Raw genomic sequence first — 13,865 nt, forward strand, 5'->3', positions numbered from 1 at the left:
ATAACAAATGAAAACGGGTGCCACACACCGGAACACCACACAAACACATATGGTTTTGGTTTTTTTTATGCATCTAATTCGTAAAAATCCAGCAATTACGAGGTGTCCAACAATGTAGCCAATCAGAGTACACTATACTGCCCATACAGCCTTCTAAAAAACATCCCAAAACAGCCAACAACTCCATTAAATCTTGTGACCTGAATATTAGCGAATTGTTGGCGGTATTGTTATTATAAGCAGCAATGCAAACAAACTATTTTTAGTGGCGCCGTGATCACAGGGAGGTAACTAGCTCGTGCAGCTACAGTATTGACATACCGAGCTGCTGCTGCTGCATCGCCTTTAAATTGGTGAAAGTTATTTCTGGATTATAAATCATGCCTTTCACTGGGAAAGTAGGAGATTGTGGCCCTAAACCGAGAAGTTGGTTAACTTTGACATTCAACTTGTTCCTGGATTATGATTAATTCTTCATCTAAACGAGTCAGCATGCCAGTGAGAACAGACATTGTACAGTAAGTGATTGTTTTACTATGTTTGTAGTTTTTATATATTTTTCTTTTAGCACTTAATACTGCAACACGATGCATAGTGTTTCACTAAAGCTTGGCTCTGTTTAGCACACAGCTTCTGAAACTTTTAGCGTATCCTCCTTACATTCAGGCTCAAAAACATAAGGTTTTGGATCATAATTTTTCCCAAAGTAGTCTTTGTTACCTCTCATGATGTCAGCCATAAGTAGTGGTGTTGATGTTGAGAGGGAAAAAAAACATTGTGAATGTGACTGTGAAATTAATATGTCACAGTATGCCTAAAAAACACAATCTACAGAGGCACTATAGAGAGCCTACTGACCAACAACATCTCTGTCTGGACTGGAGCCTGCAGTGCAGACTAGAATTCTCTGTAGAGAGTGGTGAGGACGGCAGAAAAGATCATTAGGACTCTGCTTCCTCCTATACAGGAGATCGCAAAAAGCCGCTGCCTGACCAGGGCTCAGAAAATCTGCAGAGACTCCTGCCACCCCCACCAAGGACTGTTTTCACTGCTGGACTCTAGAAAGAGGTTCCGCAGCCGCCCTAGCAGAACCTCCAGGTTCTGTAACAGCTTCTTCCTTCAGGCCTTAAGACTCTTGAACACATCATAATAATTCCCTCAATTCCCCCCAAAAATGGATTAACTCGCTGGAATATAAAGACAATATAACACACATCCATAAACATGGATGCATATGCAAAAGTGCAATATATTTATATGTATAGTAATGTATTTATTTATATCTGCACCTTATTGATTTTTCATCCTGCACTAATTCAAAAAAATGTCGTTCTTATCTGTACTGTTAAGTTCAAATTTGAATGACAATACAAAGGAAGTCTATGTCTAAATCTAAAATGAGCAAAATAAATTAATATTACATGTTTTTATGAATGGGCTGTGTGGAAATCAGCTTGTGTTTTACCTTTGTTGAAAGAGAGGCAATCCTACAGCTGTTAATCTACATAGACCCATCTCCAAATTACGAGTCCTAGTTAAAGTTCTTGAAAACCTTTTTATTGAACAACTAAAAATAATTAAATGGTGTACCTTAGGGTTCCATATTTGGTCTGTTATTGTTTTCCATCTATAATAATGTGTCAGATACTGAGTTCCATATTTATGACGATGACATGGTCGTCTATTGCTCATCCCCTGCTGTAGCGCAAACCTTTGAGCTTTTGATGTTGTTCAGTCCCAGATGACTCAGCTGAGACTAGACTAGGCTAAATGCACCAAAAATCTAAGGTAGAGTTATTTTCAAAAGGCAAACGATTGCCATTGAAAACCTCAAAAATATCAACTGCTCATAGGTTTGAACTGGAAATGGTCATTTAAACATTTAAGTACTTAGGTTATTGATAAGAACTTCTCTTTTAAAGTTAAAGTACAAATTATTGTCACACACACACTAGGTGTGGCAAAATTTGTCCTCTGCATTTGACCCATCCCCTTGTTCACCCACTGGGAGGTGAGGGGAGCAGTGAGCAGCAGCGGTGGCCGCGCTCGGGAATCATTTTGGTGATTTAACCCCCAATTCCAACCCTTGATGCTGAGTGCCAAGCAGGGAGGTAAGGGGTCCCATTTTTACAGTCTTTGGTATGACTCGGCCGGGGTTTGAACTCCCAACCTATCGATCTCTGGGCGGACAATCTAACCACTAGGCCACTGAGTAGAAAACAAAATTTCTAATCTTAAGATTCGTTTTTTTTGTTTGTTTTTCATACTTAAAAAATAAGTCCTGCTTTCCCTACAAGTTAGGAAATACTTTGTACTGACCACTTTTACGCATTTGCTAAATTATGGAAGTTTCATTTTATGAATGCACCTGAAACTTATTTGCAAAAAAACTGGATACTGTATATCACAGCGCCTTATGTTTTATTACTGGTTGTGGCAAACTTGTCCACCATTGCACTTTTTTTTTTATAACAAAGTAAACTGTCTATCCTTGTCAGTCGGCAGATTTCCTTGATGGATGGTCACTTCTAGGTCTGGTTCCTGCTTATTTGTGTTGTTCTATGACTCCAGTAGCTACAGTTTAAGTTTAAGGTCATAGGACATCCTTAGCGTGTTGGTTCCTACAGCCAAACTTAAGTCTGGGGAAAAAAGGCTTTCAGATTTGCTGCTCCATGGTCATAGAATTAATTACAAAAGGATCTGAGGCTACCTGAAGTGATCACTTTGGGGGAATTTCAGGTGATTTTAAAGGATCGAAAAGCTGATTCTATTGGGCACTATACTTGTTTTTAAATTGTTTTTATTGAAACATTGTATTTTTTTTACCTATTGCCTGTTTTTATGTTTATGTTGTAAGCAATTTGTACTTTTAGCTATAGTGTGGGACTGCTCCCATTTTTTGTTATTGTTGTATTTATTTAGGAAACCTGTTTTTGCTGCCCTCTTGGAAAATAGATTTTAATCTTGATTATATTTTTTTGTACCTGGTTAAATAAAGGAACATAAAATGTTATTAGGACAAGCTCTCCACCAGAGGCTTCAGGCTATGCGATAAAACACAAAAAAAGGTAAGATAAAAATGTTCATATAATCTTATGTGCATAATAACACTTCGTGACATAAATGCTGATGAAGCATCCCTCTATACAGTCTGAATCATTCACCAAATGTTGTGACTGGATGAATCTATATTAACAACTATGAAGGTTTTTTTTTTTGTCTGGAAAAAAAAAAATGTGGTGAAGAATTCAAGATTAATATGTAAACATTGACACATTAGGAGAGGGAGGGCCGTGGTTTCATTTGCAATCTGGGAAAGCCTCCAGAACCGAACATTTTACAGACAGGCTCAAGCAATGGGTTATAAAGTGACTGTGAGGCAAAATTTGAATATACACCATTCATCAGTCCATTTTTCTGTTATTCTGTTCATAACTTTTATGGACAGAATTTCTAGGTGCAGTCAGGGATCCATTTTGGTGGCTGCATGATTAGGTCTTTGCTTTTTGCAGATGATGTGGTCCTGATGGCTTCATCAGGCCAGGATCGGTTCAGTGTGGAGCAACTGCAATGAGAATCAGCACCTCCAAGGTCCGAGTCCATTGTTCTCGCCCGAAAAAGGGTGGAGCGCCATCCTTGGGTTGGGGAGGAGACCTTGCCCCATGTGGAGGAGTTCAAGTACCTCTGAGTCTTGTTCACGAGTGAAGGAAGAATGGATTGTGAGATCGACAGGCAAATCGGTGTGACATTTTCAGTAATGTGGACGCTGTATCGATCCGTTGTGGTGAAGAAGGAGCTGAGCCGGAAGGCAAAGCTCTCAATTTACCAGTTGATTTACGTTCCCATCCTTCCCTATGGTCATGAGCTTTGGGTGATGACTGAAAAGACAAGATCACGGGTACAAGCGGCTGAAATGAGTTTCCTCCGCCACCCGGGCTCTCCCTTAGAGATAGGGTGAGAAGTTCTGTCATCCGGGAGGAGCTCAAATTAAAGCCGCTGCTCCTCCACTTCGAGAGGAGCCAGATGAGGTGGTTCGGGCATCTTATCAGGATGCCAACCGAACGCCTCCCATGGAGGTGTTTCGGGCATATCTGACCAGTAGGAGGCCACGGGGAAGACCCAGGACACGTTGGGAAGACTATGTCTCCCGGCTAGCCTGGGAACGCCTCGGGATCCCCCCGGCAGGAGCTGGAAAAAGTGGGTGGGGAGAGGGAAGTCTGGGCTTCCCTGCTTAGGCTGCTCCCCCCGCGACCCTACCTTGGATAATTGGAAGAAGATGGATGGATGGATGGATTGTCCTTCTCGGTGTCACGGGGGGTGCTGGAGCCTATCCCAGCTGCACTCAGGCGGAAGGAGGGTTACACCCCAGACAAGTCGCCACCTCAGTGCAGATAACATATCCAAAACAGTCTCTAGACCACAAGGAAGTGTTTTTAAATATTAAAATCCTCATAAGTTCCCTTTAAAACACGGAAGCATGAAAAACACTCAGACCCATCTCAGCAGAGGCCTCTGTATTTGCTGTAATGCCTCATGTCCACACGAGGGCAGCGTTGCTGCGCTACAGCCCTCCCCTTTAGCCTAGCAAAGCATATTGTGCTGTCAAACTCATTGTGGCTAACATTAATATGTCTTGCAGGACAGCGAGAGTACACCGCCACAATGTCATTATGCAGCACAGCTTTAGTCCAGCGATTGATGGCTTCAGAGAGGATACGGCTCAGAGGTTGATGGGGTCCCTCTGTTAGCCTTCAGCTTACGATTTAAGTGGGTCGTTCCTTTTGGATTGTGAAGCAGACGTGCACACACAGACACACACACATACATATATATATATATATATATATATATATATATATATATATATATATATATGTGTGTGTGTGTATATACATGCTCTCGGTAGGTGATCTATAGTGGAGGAGATAGAGGCTTAAGAACAAACTGTTTGTGCAATACAACGACAGTTGCAGCTACAAAGAACACAAATGACAGACAAAATAATGCTCAATGAGTACTCATTATACGCAAAGCCACCCTAGGGTCAGAAGGAGAGTCACAAAGTTAACTTGTCACAACCCACACATATTGTATGACCGCCGCGACAGATGTTGCAGATTATCAGTGGAATTTCCCAGGAGCGAAAACTCTTGCGCACATTTCAGTGACAGCCTGCTGACATCAATCACAGCGCATCCCTCATCTTTACAAGACAGACACAAAATGGCCAGGCATCAAGAGATGCAAATGAGCCCCGCAGACAGTTTACATAATTAATTTCAACCCCACAATAGCTGGAGAAACATGGCCCATTTGAATAGGAATCGGTTAAACAGGCTTAGCACCCGTTGCATTATAACCGTGTCGCTCTTGTTAGGATATATTCTCTTATTAACTCCCGGAGTCCATGTGACCGAGGGGTTGTTCAACATGCATGCTTTGATTATAAATGGTGGGACACGGATACAAAAAGATAGACGGTACAATTCATCGACACCCTTGGCCCCAACATACTGTGTAAGGAAATGTTTGAATCTGATCTGACCCGAATGGGGGTCTTACTTTGATATAGGGCAGTGATTTTCCATTTGCAGAGGACTTAAAGGGGAACTGCACTAGAACACACATCTTTCACACACCTTTTTGTGTGTACTAAATAGGGAAAAACTGCTTGCAAGAGGTGGAAAACAGTGGGCAAATGACACCTGTTAGAATAATTGTGTATATATTATCACACAACTTTTAGGCTTAAGGGCTGTTGCTATAGTTATTATTAATGGTGCTGAAGTGGTGTTGGAATAATTGTGTATATATTATCACACAACTTTTAGGCTTAAAGGCTGTTGCTATAGTTATTATTAATGGTGCTGAAGTGGTATATTTTATGTCTATGCAAAGCTAGCAATCGAAAAGATAGCAAGCCAGTCTTGTATCAGTGTCTGTGTCCACGAACGGCCTGCTGACTACCAAGGCCGAACACCGCCGTGACGCAGAAAGAGCAGAGACAAGGCAATATCATGACTGTTAGCACATTTGCAATCCACCCTTCCATTTTCTACTGCTAATTTCCTTTGGGGTCGCGGGGGGGCTCTGGTGCTTATCTCAGCTACAATTGGAGGAAAGGCAGGGAACACCCTGGACAAGTCGCCACCTCATCACAGGGCCAACACAGATAGACAAACAACATTCACACTCACATTCACACACTAGGGCCAATTTAGTGTTGCCAATTTACCTATCCCCAGGTGCATGTTTTTGGAGGTGGGAGTAATACGGGATACCCGGGGAGAACCCACGCAGTCACGGGGAGGACATGCAAACTCCACGCAGAAAGATCCCGAGCTCGGGATTGAACCTAGGGCTACTCAGGACCTTCGTATTGTGAGGCAGACACACTGTCAAGTCAAAAGACAGAGCAGAAAAAACACCACTAATTTGCAGAGCACACTCCAGGCCTGAAGGGGCAACAGTGAGAGCTGAGGGCTGAACATCTCCACCTGCTTCCACCAGATTGGCTTGATTGAGTTCACCTGTTCACCTGCTCAGAGCACATGCTTAAAACGTTTGAGCTTCAGTCAGTCAGCCCTTTTGACATGCTGCTGAGAGGAAAGAAGACAGCTCTTGTGTGGACTCAGGAGACGCAACTGGTGAGAAAACCAAAGGAAATAAATGTTTGTTTGGACTAAGGGGAATGTTTAAAGAAAATAATTTCACTGGGGAAAATGTTTAAAGGAGATAATTTCACTGATGTTTACACATTGTTTAAGTTGACTGAAAGTAAATTTATAAGTTATCAGTGATGTTTAAGTTTATTTTTTGGATTGTTTGAATTTAATTTCATTCATATTATTGGAAATGTTTAAGTTTATTCTTAAACCTAGTCCCTATCAGTGGAAATGAATTGTTTGGATTGATTTAAAACGAAAGCAAAACATTTATTTTGATGTATGTTTATGAAACACTAATGTGTTCTTTTATTTTCTGTTTGATTTGGGTTATCAACCTAATCGCCCTAATCGCCCTAATCACCCTAATCGCCTATCCTACTATCCAGCTAATCGGCTAATCAACCCACCACCAATCAACTATTCTACTATTTAACTACAGACTATTTGACTATTCATTCATTTCATCCATTCATTTACGCCGAAACCCAGTTTATTTGACTGCTTCAAATCAAATATCAATAAATCACAAGGAAAGAAGATTGAGTTGTCCCTTTGTGTCCTTTTTGAGTCCCACTGGCCCTTTCAAGTTTGGGCACGGCTGCAAAAAACCTGAAGAACTTGACAGTTGATAACCAACCTGAGTGGCATTGAAGATGAGGATTAACGGCCTGAAGTCAAAGAAACTGTGGTCGCAAAGGGAGGTTTAACTTAAAACTGCACCATGGCAAGTGAAGCTCTTGGGAAAACAGTCAAGCAACTGAAGCAAGAGAGGACCGTAGCCAAAAGTGTCTTCACCAAGCAAGCCAACTACCTCAGCCGAGCTGCAGGTACCATGATAAAGAAGGAACTACAAGAAGAGTTCTGCAAACTTTCCAATCTGGCAAGGGATGTCGGTGAAGCAAACGATGACTACGAGACCGGCCTACTGGTGGACATCGAGGCGAAGTCTGATGAAAATGAAGAAATGAAACTGAATATGCAGCAGCAAAAAGACATACAAAAAAACACAGATGAGTGTGAAGCAAGACTGGATGAAGTCCGGAAAAAAGTTCAGCACAACCTTTGGTCGAGATATGGTGAGGACGAAGTCAACTCTACAATAAATGAGGCAGGGACCGTCAGTGAAGATCTCCGGGGACTGCCTGTGACTGCAATCAACAGAGACGGATATGAACTGCAGTGGATTGGAGTAAAATCATTGGTCAAAGACGCAATCACAAGCATGACTGAGTGGGAAAGGTGGATCCCAGATGACCAAAGGCCAAGGCTGGAAGGCAGAGTTAAGGACCTGAGGGCGCTCAGCAATGTCCTCGAGGCCAGAAGAGCCGAATTCCTAACAGCACAAAGAAGTGCAGAGAAAGGAAGAAGAGGAAGTGAGAGCCAGCTCCAACCAACTCCACAGCCGGTGCTGAGAATCAAACCCACCAGTCTACCCAGGTTCCATGGATGCAAAAGGAACTTCCATCAATGGCGTAGCGACTGGGAGAAACTGCAAAGACAGGGAGAACCGACCGGATCTATTGAAGTAAAGAAGTTTCAGCTCCTGGACAGTCTTGATGAGCGGATAAACAGAGAACTACGCCTGTCAACATACAAAGATGCAGAAGACATGTTCAGAGTGCTTGAAAACAGGTATGGCAATAAAACCACAATTGCCTTAGAAATAGTTGAAGAACTGGTGAAGATTCCTGCTTTAAAGTCAAACCAGCCAAGGAAAGTGATTGACTTGATTCAACAGTTGGAAAAGGCCCTGGATGACCTGACAGTCCTGGGAAACATCGGCACCATCAACAACCCTCTTGTGATCAAGTCAATAGAAAGTAAGCTGCCGGACAACATAAAGAGGGACTGGCTCACATTAATGGTCAACCCAGGAAGCAAAGTGACGGCAGACAATCCCTTTCACAGCCTCCTCAGATTCCTGAAGACCCAAGAAGAAATCCTGGAGAGGCTAGAGCAGCTTGGTGTAAGTGAAAGGTCTGAGAAGAAACCTACTTACATGGAAAATAAGTTTGCCTTGATCAGATTCACAGGGAAAGCTGGATGTGTTGTCTGTGGAGATGAAAGGCACCAGGAGAAGCTCTTCTTTTGCAAGCGGTTCAAAGAACTGAAGCCTGGCGACAAAGTGAAAGCTGTGGAAAAGCTAGGAGCATGCAAAAGGTGCCTAAATTGTCATGAAGAGGAGGAGTGTACGGATACCTACCTGTGCAGGAACAGGGACTGCAGAAATTCTTCAAGCCATCATTTCTTTCTTTGACTAAAGGGAGACCCCAAAAGAAGAGAACCCGGGAAAGGAGGAAGACCCAACGTCAGACAAGTGCTCACCGAGGAGCAAGAAGAGCTGATGTCTTAACTCACCCCAGAGATGGCTGAAAAGTTCAAGAAGGCATTCACCAATGTGACCGTGAAGACCTACTGTGCTGGAAAGATCCAACCTGGAGTGATGGATGAACCTAGGGTGTTGGAATGCAGGACAGAAAATTGGAACTCTCATTGACCTGGCATCGGACACCAACTACATCACTCACAGAGCTGCCAGAAGACTCGATCTGCGAAATGAAAAGGTCACCCTTGTTGTCCAAGGAGTTGGAGGAATGACCATGAAGGTAAAGACCAGAAGATATTTACTCAAGGTGAGAGTGAAGACGCCCACAGGCACAGAAAGAGCTCACGAGCTTGTATGCTATGGCTTGGATGAAATTGCCAAAGTGCACAGTGAAATCAAACCTCACCAAATCAGGAAGTTCTTTCCAGACATCAACCTAGAGGATCTGAAGAGACCAAAGCATATTGAGCTTCTCATCAGCCACCGTGAAGGAAGACTCGCTCCACAAAGATTAAAGGTAATTGGGGACTTGTTCCTTTGGGAAAGTCCATTAGGAATGACTGTAGGAGGAGCACATCCAAACCTCTTTGAAGAAGTGGATGTGGCTATGCATAGGTCCAAAACACACTTTGCCCGGTCGATGAGAACTACAGCAGTGAAAAATCAGGAAATTGCTGAAACCAAGATGACAACATCTGGCAGAGAGTTCTTAGACTGGAAATGGGACAGCATTGGAGCCGCCTGCCAACCCAAGTGTGGGGGATGCCGTTGCGGCAACTGTCAACCTGGAGGAAAATAAATGACTCTAAAAGAGGAAAAAGAGCTGGAAATCATAAGGAAATGCCTCACTTATGTCAAAGTAGATGCACATAGTGATGAACCACATTGGGACACAAAATATCCCTGGATTGAAGATCCAACCTCGCTGCCAAAGTTTGCTCACCTGAAAGAGGAACGTAGGATCATGGAAGAGGATGCATATGTTGATGATCTGTTTACATCCCATAATGACCTAGAACAGCAGAAGGAAAACACAAGAAGAGTGGAGGAAATCATAAAGTCAGACTGGTTCTTTCTCAAGCCTTGGGTCCGATCAGGCCAAAGTGGAAGGCGGGAATCTGAAGCAAGAGACACGAAATCCTCATCAGACAGGATCCTCATTCTCCCAAATCAGATGAGTGACGATGAAAACAAAGCCCTTGGTGTTGGATACCTTGTTGGAAAAGACAGACTCTACCTCATGACCTCCATCAATTTCTCAAGAAGGAAGAAGAAGATGAGAATGTGCCAAAATCTCCTGGTGGAAGAGGTGAGAGGAAAAACTCCAGATCCACTGACAAGAGGACAACTGCTTAGCCAGGTAGCTAGCCTGTACGACCCAATAGGTCTTGTCACACCTGCTAAGCAGAAAGGTGCCATTCTTGTCAGGAAAGCTTTTCAAGAAGCAGCTGGGAGCAAAGCTCTGACCAGAGACACCTGGGACAAACCTTTGTCTGGAAAGTTGAGAGAAGAAGCTATCTCACTGTTTGAGGAATACATGCGCCTCAGCCAAATAACCTTCCCCAGAAGCCTCACACCAGCCAATCGGATTGGAAAACCCTAGGGAATAACCTTCTCTGATGGAAGTGACAGAAGCTATGGAGCTGTGATGTACCTCAGATGGGAGACTGAAGAAGGCATTCAAGTCAGACTGACAGAGTCTAAAGCCAAGCTCACACCCATCAACCAGAAAGGAGAGGCAGTGAAAGCTGAAATCTTTGGCGCTGTCTTTGCTACACGGCTCAGAAGGTATATTGAGAAACACAGTCGGATGGAAATGGAATGTTGGCTCCATCTGCTGGACAGTCAAACTGTCCTGGGAGCAATCCAAAGAGAGAGCTATGGATATCAGACCTTCTTCGCAAACAGAATTGGAGAGATCCAGAAGTCCACGTCTAGTGAAGTTTGGAGATGGATTCCAGGAGACCTTAATATCGCTGATCTCATAACAAGAGGAGCATCACCAGAGGACCTAAAAAAGGATTCTGTGTGGCAGGAGGGACCAGAGTTTCTAAAACACCCTGTGGATGAGTGGCCGACAAAGTCAGCCAAAGAGGTTGCTGCGAATGCCAAAGCGAGCATTGACAAGCTTCAAAGGAAGTCTTTCACAGCAGTGGTAACCAGAGCACAGGCAAAGTAAAACTACAGTGATGTCCCATCTATTGCAGAAAAAACTCCAAGACCTACTCATGTTAGAAATGACCACAGTTCTTGTGAACAAGAGTCCAAGATCCAAGTCCAAAGACCACCTGCTGGTTCTGCTGTGCAAAGAATCCTGGACATAAAGGAATTCAGCAGCCTGACCAAGCTGATCCGAGTCATTGCCTGGGTATGGAGAGCAGTCAGGAAGTGGCGAGCTCTGATCAAACTCTCAGCCTCAAGTAAGCTAAAATGTCAGGAAACATTACCACAAATGTGCAAGCAAGCAGTACTCACTGCCATCGAGTGTGAAGATGTGCTCAGGGATCTTTTTCTTGCAGCCCAAGAAGGCATAACCTTTCAGGACACCACATTGAATAGACTTGCTGTGTTCAGAGAGGAACAGACTGGACTTCTGCTCTGTGGAGGAAGATGTCAGATTTTTAATGAAGAAAAATCAGCAGTGCCAATCATACCGTATGATGCGTGGGTATCCACTCTCCTTGCCCAAGAAGCACAAAATGCCAACCATGAAGAGATTGCAGGAAAACTCCTTCGGATGAGTAAAATAGCATGGGTGGTAAAAGGTCGTAAAGTGGCTCAAAAGATTGTGAACAACTGTGTTGCATGCAGAAAAGCCAGAGCGAAAAGATGCCAGCAAATCATGAGTGACCTTCCACCTGAGCGTATAACACCAGCTAATCCCTTTCAGTACACAACAGTGGACCTCTTTGGACCTTATGAAGTGAAGGATGAGGTGAGAAAGAAAGTGAAACTCAAAGTCTGGGGAATAGTCTTCTACTGCATGGCTTCCAGAGCCATACACACTGATGTTGGCAGTGACCAGTCAGCTGAAGGCTTCCTGCTGGCCTACAGAGGTTCATAGCACTGAGGGCACCCAAAAAAGCTGTGGTCAGATCCTGGGAAAAACTTTGTGGGTGCAAAACCTGCCCTTAAAAAGCTCTATTCGTTCCTTGACCAGCTGGAAAAGTCAAATGTTGAGAGTGAAGACTCCAGGAATGGCACAGAATGGAACTGAAAAATCCACCCCGCAGACTCACCTCACAGTGAAGTGGGCCCTGCACAATCTGGGAGGTGAAGGTGTCTTCACATGGAGTGAGTTCCAAACTTTTTTGTATTTAGCCTCCAACCTTGCCAATGAGAGACCCATTGACGCCAGGACCCAGAGCCGGGAAGACTGTTTGGAATACATCAGTCCAAATTCACTTCTGCTTGGACGGGCTGGACCCAAAGGGGATCCAGCTAGCTTTGAGTTTGAAGGCTACCCCTACAAGAGACTGAAGGCCATACAAACAGAAGTTGACCGATTCTGGAAGAAGTGGAGTCAGCTTGCTGGACCTAACCTCTTTGTGAGATCCAAGTGGCACACTGCCCACATAAATGTGGCTGTTGGAGATGTTGTCTGGATGGCTGACCAGAACGCCCTAAGGGGACACTACTGGCTCAGCAGAGTGACCAAAGTATACGCTGACAGCAAGGGCATCGTGAGAGATGTGCACATCAGGACTTTCCCCAGCTACCCAGTCTCCTCTACAAAACCTGCTGCAAAGAAGGGAAAGCAGCTCTCAAGTCAAATCCCGGCCACCATTCTTCACAGACGTCAGACGGATCATTGTTTAATACCAGTTGAAGAACAAGAACAACATCATGCAAACTGAAGGTAAACTTGCCTGAATAGATGATGATGTGACCTCCTTGGGTTTAAAAAACCAAGAGGTCAAGTGGGAGGTGTCAAGTCAAAAGACAGAGCAGAAAAAACACCACTGATTTGCAGAGCACACTCCAGGCCTGAAGGGGCAACAGTGAGAGCTGAGTGCTGAACATCTCCACCTGCTTCCACCAGATTGGCTTGATTGAGTTCACCTGTTCACCTGCTCAGAGCACATGCTTAAAATGTTTGAGCTTCAGTCAGTCACCCCTTTTGACATGCTGCTGAGAGGAAAGAAGACAGCTCTTGTGTGGACTCAGAAGGCGCAACTGGTGAGAAAACCAAAGGAAAGAAATGTTTGTTTGGACTGAGGGGAATGTTTAAAGAAAATAATTTCACTGGAGAAAATGTTTAAAGGAGATAATTTCACTGATGTTTACACATTGTTTAAGTTGACTGAAAGTAAATTTAAAAGTTATCAGTGATGTTTAAGTTTATTTTTTGGATTGTTTGAATTTAATTTCATTCATATTATTGGAAATGTTTAAGTTTATTCTTAAACCTAGTCCCTATCAGTGGAAATGAAAGAACACATTAGTGCTTCATAATGTGTTTGGATTGATTTAAAAAGAAAGCAAAACATTTATTTTGATGTATGTTTATGAAACACTAATGTGTTCTTTTATTTTCTGTTTGATTTAGGTTATCAACCTAATCGCCCTAATCACCCTATTCGCCTATCCTACTATCCACCTAATCGGCTAATCAACCCACCACTGATCAACTATTCTACTATTTAACTACCGACTATTCATTCATTTCATCCATTCATTTACGCCGAAACCCAGTTTATTTGACTGCTTCAAATCAAATATCAATAAATCACAAGGAAAGAAGATTGAGTTGTCCCTTTGTGTCCTTTTTGAGTCCCACTGGCCCTTTCAAGTTTGGGCACGGCTGCAAAAAACCTGAAGAACTTGACACATACTAACCCCTCTACCACTGTGCTGCCCAGCACATTTGC

The 13,865-nt window shown here is 43.4% G+C and overlaps 1 protein-coding gene across 3 annotated transcripts in view; it reads right to left on the bottom strand.

Moving 5' to 3' along the window:
* Positions 1-13,865, bottom strand: part of grid2 (glutamate receptor, ionotropic, delta 2) — a 1,199,099-nt gene that overhangs the window by 30,459 nt on the left and 1,154,775 nt on the right. The gene's annotated exons all lie outside the window — the stretch shown is intronic.

Source organism: Nerophis ophidion, linkage group LG01 (genome assembly GCF_033978795.1).
Source record: "Nerophis ophidion isolate RoL-2023_Sa linkage group LG01, RoL_Noph_v1.0, whole genome shotgun sequence".
Taxonomy (NCBI): domain Eukaryota; kingdom Metazoa; phylum Chordata; class Actinopteri; order Syngnathiformes; family Syngnathidae; genus Nerophis; species Nerophis ophidion.